This window comes from Ctenopharyngodon idella, chromosome 13, assembly GCF_019924925.1.
Source record: "Ctenopharyngodon idella isolate HZGC_01 chromosome 13, HZGC01, whole genome shotgun sequence".
Lineage (NCBI taxonomy): Eukaryota > Metazoa > Chordata > Actinopteri > Cypriniformes > Xenocyprididae > Ctenopharyngodon > Ctenopharyngodon idella.
In genome coordinates this window covers 32,385,168-32,398,636 of record NC_067232.1, presented here as the reverse complement: position 1 = coordinate 32,398,636, position 13,469 = coordinate 32,385,168, and the positions used below count along the sequence as shown (strand labels likewise).

Genomic DNA, 13,469 nt, shown 5'->3' with positions numbered 1-13,469 from the left:
ATTGTTTGCTCTGCCGTGTCCTGCCTAAATCCAAATGTCTAGTCAAACAGGCAAAACAGCACAGATGATTTATCATATTACACAATATATTCATAGTTTTGAAAATATCAGCTGTTGCAGTTAATGCTTAACATTGAAACTTCATTACCGTTTCGAAATAATCCATTAAACGAGTTGAGATTTGAGCAGTAATATTTTCAGTTCCATTCGTCTGCGCGTTGTCTCAAGGCCACGCCCACAACAGGGGAACTATCATGAATATTCACATATACTCCACCCACTGGAACAGTCTTTCACAGGAACTGAATATTACACAACACCGGAACCGGAGGATAGCTGTCGTCATTTACCATAAATGGACAAGTAAGTGTGACGCCTCTGTTCAGCTGGGTTGTCATTGGCTGTGACTTTATCGCAGAACTCGCTGTGATTGGTCTATCCTTTAACTCATATAAAACGGCGCTTTATCTTACAAAGTATGTTTTAGTGTGAATATTACGTTACTCATACATTAGGTTAACTATACAGTGTTTCTATGTTGTGAGAAATTACTCCTTTACCGAGATCCCAACCCTAACCCTAAGCATCTCTGCACATTTCAATGAACTACAGCGCCATGTTTCCCGTTCCATTGATAGAATGACAGAGACATATGGGTAATGTAGTTTAAAACGTTTAGTAAGGAAATGATAAATGTTAAATAAATAAGATCTTTAATGGACAGCTAAATATCTAAATATGTTTATTGTGCAAACATTTATGACATATATGAGGGACAGGCTGAAATTTGATTTTTTACTGTGAGCACTTTTAAAAAACCTTTATGCCAGCTTTTCATGTATGTCTGAAAACTGTGCCCAACACATAGCATAAGCAGTTGTCCTGATGATTTTCTCTTTGATACACTAACCAGACTTTGAGTTACAGCCATTTGAAATGTGCATTTTTTTTGCTCTTCCAGGGGCCATTACTGGTCCCCTCGGGGATGGAAGGGCAGTAAAATCTACATAGACGTATTCTCCCTGTCATGGATCACAAACTTTGTTGAATCACATTTAAATATTGGAGTATTTTTTTTCTTTTCCCCCCTTTTCTATTCTAACATCATGCTTATATAGGTTTTGATGGGTATTGTGAGACCACCTGATGAAATATGGAAATATTTAACGAAATGTTGTAATACAATAATAATAATAATAATAATAATTGATTGATTGAATAATAGTTGATTATTTCTTTGCTTTTTTTTGTATGAACTCCAATAAATATAATGGATGAACCCGCAACAACTTGCCATTAACCAATTTCCAGTGTTGGCAGTAAACAAAAAACTATTTATAAATGTACACTTTACTATTACTGTTACACAAGTATAATGCACCATTCAGTAAAATAACAAAGAAACAGTGCCAAAATTTCATCTTCACCCCTCTTCTTGCTCCTCACATGGCTGACATTAGTAATGTCCATGCTGTCATTTTGAATGCAGCAGAAGTACCAGAATGATCAACATGGATCATCTTCAGTTCTGCTTGAAGTGTTTGTAGCGATATAGCCCACTGCAGCCTCTCCTAATTCACATTCCTTCCCTTTATTTCTCTGGAAACTGGCATACTTGTCACAACATGAAAGTATATGCAAATTTTGGTGCATTGTTGTCCCAAATATCATTAATCAGATCAAAAATATTTATGTCCTAAGTAAAAAAATCATGGTAATTATTTATATGTAGTTTGAAGAGCCTAAATTTTATTTACTGTACCAAACACTACGTTCACACCGTATTCACCATACTTTATTACACTTCATTGGAAGATACAGCATAACAGTGAAAGTAGCATAAAGACAAATGAGACTGAAGATAAATAAAAATCTGTCTTGAAAAATACGTTAACGTCATATTAATCCATTCACAGTTGCTGAAGCCACACAAATGAGCGCCACAGAATAATCCAATCCAGTCAACTATGATATAGAAAACAGATTTGATATTGTGTTTAAAATAAAGATTCATTATCACAGCTAAAGTGGTTTCTTGCTCTTCCCTGTACATGTTCATTTTCATTTTAATGTTCTTCTTCTAAACAGTTTGTTCAGTACCCTACAACTCAACTGATTGTAGGGTACTTTTTCTCAACCAGAGGAAGAAGTCTTAACATCCCATTGTCAGGCGTTCTCCAGTCCTGGTCTAAAAGTAAAACAAAAACAAAAAAACACAAACAATTCAAGTTAAGTAGTTTAATGGACAGCCAGGTCAGCTTATGTTCTGCATGATTTAAAGCAGTGGTGGGCTACTCTGGCCCTCAGCGTCCACTGTCCTGCAGATTCAGCTCCAACCTCAAACCCTCCTGCCTATAATAGTCTATAAGTAAACCTGAAGACTTTGGTTAAAATTTTCAGGTGTGCTCGATTAAGGTAGGAGGTAAACTCTCCACCTCAAAAAGGAGACAGCCAAAGAGCTAGAGTTGCCTGTTCCTGATTTAAATTTACAAAGCAGCAGTACATAATATACACATTGAAGTATTATATATTATATATATATAAAGCAGCACAGACTGTAAGCTAAGTACTGAACTAAAACTGTTTGACCCATATCAACAGCAACCCGTTTTAAAAGATCTTTTAGAAAGACATGCTCTCTTTTGAGCCTTTGCCAGTGATGCTTGATTTCTTACAAGACAACATGCTCTTCTGTCACTTGTTTCAAGAGCATAATTTGGTCAAAAACCAAGTGATAACCTGTTTAATGTAAAATTGTTAAAATACTGCAATACAAACTTTATGGCAAGAATTAAGAATAGGCACAGGACTTACCATACTCATGAAGCAGCCATGGCCATGCATAGTTTGTGCCTCTTGTATTCCTCCGTGGCTGCACATTAGTCTTTTCCCTCTAGAATCATCTGTTAGTGACTTCTCTTGCTATCCGTCTTAAAACACAAATACAATGTTTTTGGTCTGTGCAGTATAAGAACTCACAAGATATTACACATAATTCAAAGAACATTTACTATTTCATTCCTATTATATGCCACAACTCATCATCTTCCAAAGCTTCCCAGAACCCCAGCATTTACAAAACAATGTAACGTGTTTTTATTAACTAAATGTTTAGCACACGTCTGCTTTTATCTAAGAAAAACAGAAGGTGCCGTTTTTAAGAACTTTTTAAGAACTTAGTCCTTTGAGAGATCAGCATCAAATTCTGTATTACATATTACAGCATTACCTCAATACAAGACATACCAATGGACTTCTGTCTTCTTTGGGCACGAGATGGCCATGTTCCTGCCTCACCCTAAACAAAGGACTTCGATGAGCTTGCTTTGATAAAAGGACTGGCCTTCCTTCTCTGCACAGTAAAACAAGAAAGTCGCTACTTACTCTATGTGCAATTACTATTGTTCTTAAAACATACAAATTGAGACAGTTATAAATAAGTTAATTTACCATACCATTCAGGAGAGCATTTGATGAGTAAATACGGATTTAAATATCTAGAAACTTTCCCTGGAAAGGGCTGATCACGGCAAGATTCGCAGCGACTCACATCAAGTATCACTGGAACATTTTGGGCCCAATTTGTAATAATTTTAAAGAATTCAATGGAATTAATATAAACTTTCTGACAGTGTGTGGGACATCCGACTGTCCAAGAAGGTGCACAGCTGATTTACAAATATCACGATAAATATGTACAGGAATTGACTTTAATTTTAATTTAATTTAATTTTAAGTTAATTTAATTTTTATTTGCTTTTGCAGCTTTCTGTCTCCTCCGTTTATTTCTGAAAGGCCCTTTTGGTCTTTTCAGCTGAAGCAAGAGAAAAGAAAATATCATTATTTATAATATATAGGATTATATATAGGAAAAAAGTACTGACTGACCTTGCAATTTTTGGATTTTACATTATTAGGCATTAAAAGCATGGTAAGTGTTGTGGTTACTCTGTATTGACAACAAATATCACATTAAAACTAGTAATACTGTGGTAAAAGCATGGTAAGGGTTGTTTTTACCGTGCTTCTACTACAAATACCATTTTGAAACTACACTTGTACTACTTTGAACCTGATATGAATATGATTAACTGATTGAAGGTCTATAGCACGTCACGTGACAGTGTTTAATCAGTGTTTAACCTAGTTTAGTAAGGTGCTTTCATTTAGAAAGCAAACATTAGAACAGCGTATTTACGACTACTGACCAACATCTGGCACACGTGAACTGATGCCAAATATCACGATGTGTTCTGCATTAGACTTCTTCAGCGTGATTTCAAATTCGCGTCTGTTTTTGACGCTAAAGGTTTCCTATTGAAAGCAATGGAGTTCCCAGTTCGTCCATAGAGGGGCACCGAGGGGCACCTTTGGCGTATCCCAAGTGACGCTGGGGCGCTTGACCATGCTTCAGTTTTTGACGCCTCGAGAGTGAGAACGGGTTGTGAGCTTGCGATTCAGTTTCAGTGTTGATTCAATATCTATTCATTTGGATATATATAGATATACACCAATCAGTCATAACATTTTGAGCACTGACAGGTGAAGTGAATAACACTGATTCTCTCTTCATCACGGCACCTGTTAGTGGGTGGGATATATTAGGCAGCAAGTGAACATTTTGTCCTCAAAGTTGATGTGTTAGAAGCAGGAAAAATGGGCAAGTGTAAGGATTTGAGCGAGTTTGACGAGGACCAAATTGTGATGGCTAGACGACTGGGTCAGAGCATCTCCAAAACTGCAGCTCTTGTGGGGTGTTCCCGGTCTGCAGTGGTCAGTATCTACCAAAAGTGCTCCAAGGAAGGAACAGTGGTGAACCGGCGACAGGGTCATGGGCGGCCGAGGCTCATTGATGCACGTGGGGAGCGAAGGCTGGCCCGTGTGGTCCGATCCAACAGACGAGCTACTGTAGCTCAAACTGCTCAAGAAGTTAATGCTGGTTCTGATAGAAAGGTGTCAGAATACACAGTGCATCACAGTTTTTTGCGTATGGAGCTGCATAGACACAGACCAGTCAGGGTGCCCATGCTGTTTAAATTTGTTTAAATTAATGTGCCTCGTAATCTTGAATGATGTTACAGATCTTGCAGCAACATCTCTTGATGATGTGTTTACTGGTGTGAGGGCGGGGCAACCTGTCACTCACATGAGATCCACCAATAGCAAACCACAGCCATTCAACCATCCAGTCAATTCTCCATGAACAAAATCAAGTCCCGCCTTACATTTGTTCTTGTTCGAGAAGCTGTTTCACTCAGACATCAGGAAGAAAATCTTCAGTTCTGTGTGGAATCAGATTTCATCATGTTGAAGTGTTTAAATCAAGACAACAACACAAGGACCATGAATTTATTAAATATCACTGAATATCATTTAATGTGCTTTGAACAAGTGAACTGTTGTCATGAGAAACGTGCGCGCAGCCATCTTTAGAATTTTGTCTTTGAACTTCCGTTTTTGCGGTAGCTCTGTATATTTCTATGGCATTGCTGTCAAAGTGTAAGAGCCATATTTCATGTTTCAGAATTTATATTTTCACATTTTTATCATGTAGCCTAAATTTGGTACAATAATTGTTTTTGTTAATAAAGAAATGTGATTCTTTATTGACTTGGAAGAATAAACCATGATAAAGGAAACTATGGACTTCGTGTGGTGAATATGTGATACACCCATGTGTAATCACAAGGTAATGTGTCTTTTGGTATTAATATTTATTTATTTATACATTTATTTAATTATTTATGTATTTCTTTCTTTATTTATTTGACAAAGAGTTTATTGTACACGAGTCATTAATTATCACCACTTAAGACTGAAGTTTTAAAAGAAAATACAACTGTTGCCACTAGAGTGAGTCCGTTGTGGGTTGCTATGGTGATGCGCGTTGTGTTTACTTCAGACGCTACAAGCTGCGTTTGAGGAAAGCCCCTGATCTTTTCTTGTGTTTACTTCTCCTGATAATTCAGGTATATATTCATTAAAAAAAATGAAAATATGTGCCATTGCCATTATAAGACATGTCAGTTCACATTTCCTATGTGTTTAAAACTAATAACTTGTTTGTGTTAAATGTGAAAGTTACAGGTTAAAACGGTTGATTGTTGTGATTGTAGTCAATTCACATGTAAATAATACATTTTATTTCAGTATGCGCTAATTTACCAATATAAAAATGACTCAGAAGTGTGTATTTGTATATTTGTTCAGACTTAGAGTAGTGTATATGTGTTATGAGAGTGACGGTGATCATTTTGTACAGTAAAACAGTTTCATTTTAAAAGATACTAATATAACAGTTAAGACAACAGATGTGTGAATAGTGTGTATTTTGTGACATTGATAATTATAAAGTCAAAATGATATGATGTTAATAAAGAGACGCTACAAGCTGCGTTTGAGGAAAGCCACTGATCTTTTCTTGTGTTTACTTCTTCTGATAATTCAGGGGTTTTGTAATCTGTTTACGTGTCCACGCCCGGGACTCGTAACAAATACAAGATAAGAAGATATGTACAATACAATGGTCACTATTACATTGACCTTCCTATCAGGAAACAGTTGTCCAAATGCCTAACAATCGAAATGCTGCTGTCCAGTGAGCACTAAATCTCAAAAAGAAATTCCAGGAAAATCACTCCTTCAGTGAAGAGTACACAAACTTCATGACTGACATGCTAACCAAAGGTTCCACAGTCAAGGTGCCTACATCACACTTAAGTCGTCAAGATGGTCAAGTTTGATATATACCTCACCACGGGGTATACCATCCTCAGAAGAAGAAACTGAGAGTGGTGTTTGACTGTGCTGCCAGTTTCCAAGCAATGTCTCTGAATAGTGAGCTCCTACCGGGTCCAGACATGACAAATTCACTCATTGGAGTCCTCACTCGCTTCAGACAAGAGCCAGTTGCCATGATTGCAGATACTGAAGCTATGTACTACCAGGTGAGAGCTCCTGAAAAAGACAGTGACACGATCCGCTTTCCATGGTGGCCAGATGGAGATGTAAATCAGAACTTGGATGAGTACAAGATGGTTGTCCATCTCTTTGGAGCAAAGTCATCTCCAATTGTAGCTAATTTCGCCCTTAGGAAAACAGCAGAAGAAAATCGTAACAAGTTGAAGCGGTCAACACAGTTCTCAAGAACTCAAGCCCTGCTCAAGCAGTTGTCTTGCACAACGATCTCACAAAACTTTGTGCGAGTGGAGGATTTCATCTTACAAAATGGGCAAGCAACAGTCATGCATTGTTGGACTCTGTTCCGGAAAGTGAAAGAATTGCAGATGTAAGAGACTTGGATTTTAGCAAAGATGCACTTCCTGCAGAGAGAGCATTAGGGCTGTTATGGTGTGTCAATTCAGATGTGTTCAAATTCAAGATTAGTTTGAAAGAAAAACCTGTAACCAGAAGAGGAATCCTGTCAGTCACAAGCTCCATCTATCTTGAACCTGTAATATTGCCATCAAAGATTCTAATGCAGCAGTTGTGCAAAGAAAAACTTGCATGGGACAGTGGTGGACGAAGTACCCAAATCAAGTACTTGAGTAAAAGTACAGATACGTATCATAAAATATTACTCAAGTGAAAGTATTTACTGCTCCTTTTGAAAGTACAAAAGTACTTGATTTTTAATGTACTTAGGTAAAAAAGTACTGATTGATGAATGTTTATTTTGTAATTTTATATAGGCCACTTACATAATTTAATTTATTATATATTTTATATAATCCTATTGCTCAAAATAATTATAAATGATTATGAATTGTCAAATAGCCAGCACTAGTCAGTATGGATGGAAGATTAGTGGATGCAGATACATAATATGTAATGTGTGTTGACAAACAATATAAAAACAGACGAAACATATAGGGCTAAATACATAACATTTTAAAAAAATTGCTGCAGCAGCGGGGAAGATGAACGTGCATGTGTTATTTTAATTTGTGTTAGAGTTGCACGATTCTGGATAAAATGAGAATCAAGATTTTTTTGTTTGATTGTTTCTCCTTGACCTGAAGGAAAATGTTAAATCTGAATGCAGGTAATAAACTCGCTCACTCGATCTCTTTCTCACAATACTCTTCTACATAATACAGTAAGCTTCAATGAACAATATCAATTCAGAACATACAGTTTACGTTGCTAAGAGTGGTTGCTAAGGGTGTTGTGTAGTGATACACAGAACCGTTGGGTGAAGCGGTCAGAATCAAGGACAGGAACTAACCGTTTTATAGATTTAATGTTAATGGATACAAACACTGTAGTTTATTGTTACTTAAGCGATACTACAACTATACAAGTTTTTTTTTTTTTTTTTAAATTATTTTAAACATACTATTAATAAATGTGTAACAAAGTATTTCCCATTTGACTGTATATTTGATCGTATTATTTCCTTCTTGTTCATGCTGTTAGAAATAATACTTGGATTATGTAACGTATTTAATGTCAAATAAAAATAACCATTTAATACAAAGCCTTGAACAAGTGAAGCGTGTTTCTCTGTATGAAAACTAATAGGATATTTAAAAAATATTTCTAAAATAATAGGTTTAAAACGGCTCATAATGAAAATAAAAACATGCAAACAACAAATAATCATCTTAAAACACAAAAATGTTGACTTATAAGCCCATTTAATGGCATTTCTGTAGAAAGACCAGTCTTTTTATCCCTGAAAAAAAATGAATATGTTTTATTAATTAATATTCATTTAATATTAACATGAATAATATCTTTTGAAAAATGCAAAAAAGCTTTAATGATAAAATGTGAAAGACGTGAACAGATTCAATATTTTTAGCAGATAAACACTATAAATATATAAGTAAAGGCTCTACATACATACATACATACATATATATATATATATATATATATATATATATATATATATATATATAAAGTTCTATATATAAGTATATATAAGTTCACAACATGAAAATGCAGAAGGAAATAATATTATCACACACATTTATTAATATATTTTCAAAATTATATGGTGAAAAGTATTTGTTCTCAGTTTATACAAATTAGTTCATGCCGTATGAACTAACAAAAAATAGTTTTTTGTAGGCTAATTCATTAACATGGTAATTAAAAATCCGCATTGTACATCATGATATCTTATGCATATATGAACATTAAAGTGACTTTATTTAAAAGTATTGTTGTTAAATAGTGTAGACATCAATCCGATCAAAATCCATGTGAAAACAGCTTATATTTAACAAAAGTTTCGTGTATGGGTAGCGCAACTATGACTGTTTAAGCCCCGCCTCTCACTTCCGGTTCTGAAACTGCTGGTGCTGTAAGTTCAGACGAACGGTGGGAGAACACAAAGCTTTTGACCGTTTCATAATTGTGTGTGATATAGCATAAATTGGCTCACAAGTATAGTATCTCTACAAATAAGTTGCTAAGAAGACATCGCTGAGCAAGAGGATTATGCTGTATTTGAGAAATGTGATTCTTTATTGACTTGGAAGAATAAACCATGATATTTACTTATTGTAGAGTTAACAAAAGTTATCATGAGCATTGTAATGTTTAAAGCAGATGTCTTAACAAATGTCAGTAGACCGGGAAGATTTTAAAACAAACAGTTATTCATAAATAGCCTACGTAAGATCGCTGTGGAAATACAAACCGGAAGTCAAAAGACAACAAGCGCAACGCTGAAAAGGGGCGGGGCTACTTAAAGTCTATAATAGACCTATAGAATAACAATGAAATGTATGCCCTTCATTATATGTGTTAGATTTTAATCTTATAAGCTAGATCTACTCATATGGTGCAACTAAAAGGATTTTAGCAGGTGTTATTAATATGGAGAGAGGGTCGGGTGAGGGTGCTATAATCAAAAAAGCTTATTTTATTAGAGAGAATAACCACATGTGAAAATGATCCTGATTCATTTATAAAAACAGTCACTCGACGCCACCTGCTGGAATAATGATGCCACCTGCAGAAAGAGGCTATGAAAAGTACCACACGTGAAGAAGAAGAAAACAGCTACGAAATGTCAACAACTCCAATGTCATTTGATTCCAGCACAATCAGTCTTCCGGTCTCTCTACGTTTACGACCTGAGATCATGTCTTGAAACAATGCATGAACATTCATGCATGAGACTTATTCCTAATTCTAAGAATAAAAGGAAAAATAATGGAAGTGTTAGAATCTTTAGACACTTAAAAACATTTACTAAGCTGTATTATACACACAGGCCCTGGCCTCGACTAGCATTATCATACCAATAGATGGCAGCATATCCTGCACAAACATCTGCAGCAGGTCTCTCTTTGTGTCTGGTTTATTGCCCATGGATGATGTCATACCATCTCTTTATACCTGTTGACTAGCAGAAAGGACTTTTATTTTCCCTTTACTTATGCAAACTGCTGCTGTGAGCTCAGAGGTGATTTTGTGCCTGTCACAAAAGTGCTTTATCATGATCAATAAATTGGTAGTAAAATTAAATTGGCATATGTGTTTTAGTCTTGTTTTTAAAGTAAATATAAAGATAAGAATCAATGGAAAATGAATTAAATGACCACTTATCTTGCAGACACACAGATGTGACAAATGTGATGACAAATTGTGTGCAAATCAGTGTCACGCTCTGGTTGGACTGTATCTCAGCTCGTCTTCACACTGTGATAAAGGAAGAAAAAACCTTCAGCAATGAGTCGCAGCGCCACATCCTGTCTCTCCACGGCCATGAGACACAGAGAAACAGGATTTTTAAAAGATTTTAGATAGGCTAAATCAATAAAGTGAGCTTGAGATATGTCATTCATAATTTATTTATGTAAAAAAATCAATTTTATAAGTCATTAAGTTGGCTTGAGAAAGTCAAGTTATTGAAATGCTATTTAAACTTTTAGTTATTATTCATCTGACTCTACACTCTAAAAAATGCTGGCTTAACCCAAGTTGGGTTGAAAAGAGACAAACCCAGTGATTGGGTTAAATGTTTGCCCAACCTGCTGGGTAGTTTTATTTAACTCAACTATTGTTTAAAAATGACTATATTGCTCACTTAAAATGAACCCAAAATGTGTTGGAAATTAACATTTATTAATATGTTTAATAAATTAACAATGTTTTTATGTTTATGAAATGAATAATAATTAAACAATAAACATTTATTAAATAGCTTATTAATAAATGTTCACCTTTTGATTATTATTGTTGCCTCTAGTAATTATGTATCTGATTTTTAATTTTTTGGATTTTAAATCCAGCCATATAGTCATTTTTAAACAATTGTTGAGTTAAATAAAACTGCCCAGCAAGTTGGGCAAACATTTAACCCAACCACTGGGTTGTTTTTAACCCAGCATTTTTTAGAGTGTAACTCCTCCTAGAGCTTTGAAGCTAGAACTACCAAACTCAGGTCAGACCTTTGACTTTGTGTACTACATCTTTCCTAACTGATCCGACTTATGTTTTTCCTAAAAATGACGATTAAAACTCGGAAAAATCCCATAGACTTACATAGACGGAATGTTCAAACGAGCCAAGATTGTTCAAACTCCAGCTGTCAAAACTGAAATATAAACTCCCAAAAGCCCATTAGACTCATTTTAAGCAGCCATTTTATGTACTATTTCTAAGCCATTGAGACTCATTTAAGCTTCCTATCTATCTATCTATCTATCTATCTATCTATCTATCTATCTATCTATCTATCTATCATCTGTCTGTCTGTCTGTCTATCTATCTTAGCTATAGCTTTTAAAACTACTAAACTAAAACTTAAAACTATTACAAACTGAAATTTCAAACTTTTAAAACTACTTCAAACTTTCTGGTCAGGCTTTCTCAAGCCAACTTCAAAGTTTATTTAGACAAACTATTTTTATTTTTTTTTTTTATCTAGTTTTACTTTCAAACTTTAATATGCTCCTGTGACCTAATCAAACCCCCAAGTAGGCATTAATTACCGACTAATGATGCATCATTAAAATAAAAACATCATATCAAAACATGTTTTTGATCTTCTGACCTCCTGAAGGGTATTGAGACCTCCCAAACAGAACATGAAAGTTAACATGTTGATTCAAGTAAAATAGGTTTGTGTTTTGAGTTATAGAAGGTCAGTAGGTTCTAGTGAGCCACATGCCAGAATATCTGTCAGTTCCATGCAATGAAACAGCTGCAAATGTTCAGAATGTTTAGAATTTTGTCATCCAGGTAATTCCATCCACGTCTGTGTTATGAAATCAAAGCATTTTACCATTGTTGCCTTTTGAACATTGTCTAGCTCTTTAGTGTGATGGGGGTGAGTGGGTTTTTGAATCATGAGTCAAAACAGTAACTTACTGAAAAGTTACAAAAAGAAAGAAAGAGAAAAAAAAACACCTGAAAAGTGATTTCCCCTTGAATGTTTCCTATAGCTTCTTTGAGTCCACACCCCCACTTCAGCTTAATGCTTTAACTGACTTCACTCCAACTCAAGCCTGTAGTTTTGCTGGGGGCAACCCCTGAACACCAGCTCTGTGGGGCTGCTGAAATCACAACTGCGTGATGATGAAATTTACGGGATCCATCCTATAGATCGCTGGTAGAGAATGAGTCAGCGCATGAACTAAGGCATTAAAGAGCTCACAACATGACGTGACCATGCAAATTACACCTATTCCCAGTATCAGCCTCTTGGTTGCTAAACACGTGAGAAACTTTCAGTTTTGTTCCCTGAATTTGACATCACACTACAAGACTTTTTGACATGCTTACTCGAAAGAGACAGATGAATTATATAATAGTGCTGTCAAAATGAGCGATCACAATTAATCACAGGCATATGTAATGTGTAATATGTGTGTGTATGTGCGTGTGTGTGTGTGTATATCAGTTACAATTAGTATATTAGTTACTATTATTACTATTAATGTACTGTTTAATGTGGAGTAATAAAATAACGTGTTGAAAATGCTCATAACAACAATAACAAAATGACAGGTGCGGTTGTAGGTTTTCTGTCATTTTGCTGGTCATAAGCTACGGCCTTCAGGAAACTTTTCTGGAATGCACCCGAGATGACAGATCATCTTGGAACTTTTCCTGTTGTACAAAAATGACTCATGGGATCTAGTCAAACACACCACTATAAATGAACAGACTTGGAATTCCCTCTCTATTCCACCAGACAACAGCAGCAACTGCTAATTAGTTGAGAAGCTAAGAAAATATGTACTGTAGGATTCACCGTCATCCTGGTTTTGTTTTATTTTCCCTTTTTGCCTTTCCTGGCATTTTCTTCGTTCAGTTTCTTTATCACTCACTCAAATACACTTGAGATCATTCAACAGTTATGGAATGATTAATATTGAATATATGTTTGTTGTACAGTGGCCAAAAATAATGTCTGGAGGGGATGTTTGTTTTTAATGATCCTACAAGTTTGATTAAACCATCAAAATGTGAGGAAAATATGCTATATTTTTGAAATATTTTAA

At 35.3% G+C, this 13,469-nt stretch overlaps 1 long non-coding RNA gene across 3 annotated transcripts; it reads right to left on the bottom strand.

The window, feature by feature from the left end:
* Positions 1 to 873: 873 nt before the first annotated feature.
* Positions 874 to 12,850, bottom strand: LOC127525552 (uncharacterized). Of its 3 annotated transcripts, none has more exons than XR_007933368.1 (5): positions 12,373 to 12,850; positions 10,260 to 10,659; positions 3,230 to 3,352; positions 2,815 to 2,930; positions 874 to 2,188 (listed from the first exon to the last, which is right to left on the bottom strand). It is a non-coding gene; the product is annotated as an uncharacterized LOC127525552 (long non-coding RNA). The 3 variants fall into 3 exon arrangements; XR_007933366.1 differs by having other exon boundaries at positions 3,247 to 3,352; XR_007933367.1 differs by lacking the exons at positions 10,260 to 10,659; positions 12,373 to 12,850 and having other exon boundaries at positions 3,230 to 6,455.
* Positions 12,851 to 13,469: the final 619 nt, after the last annotated feature.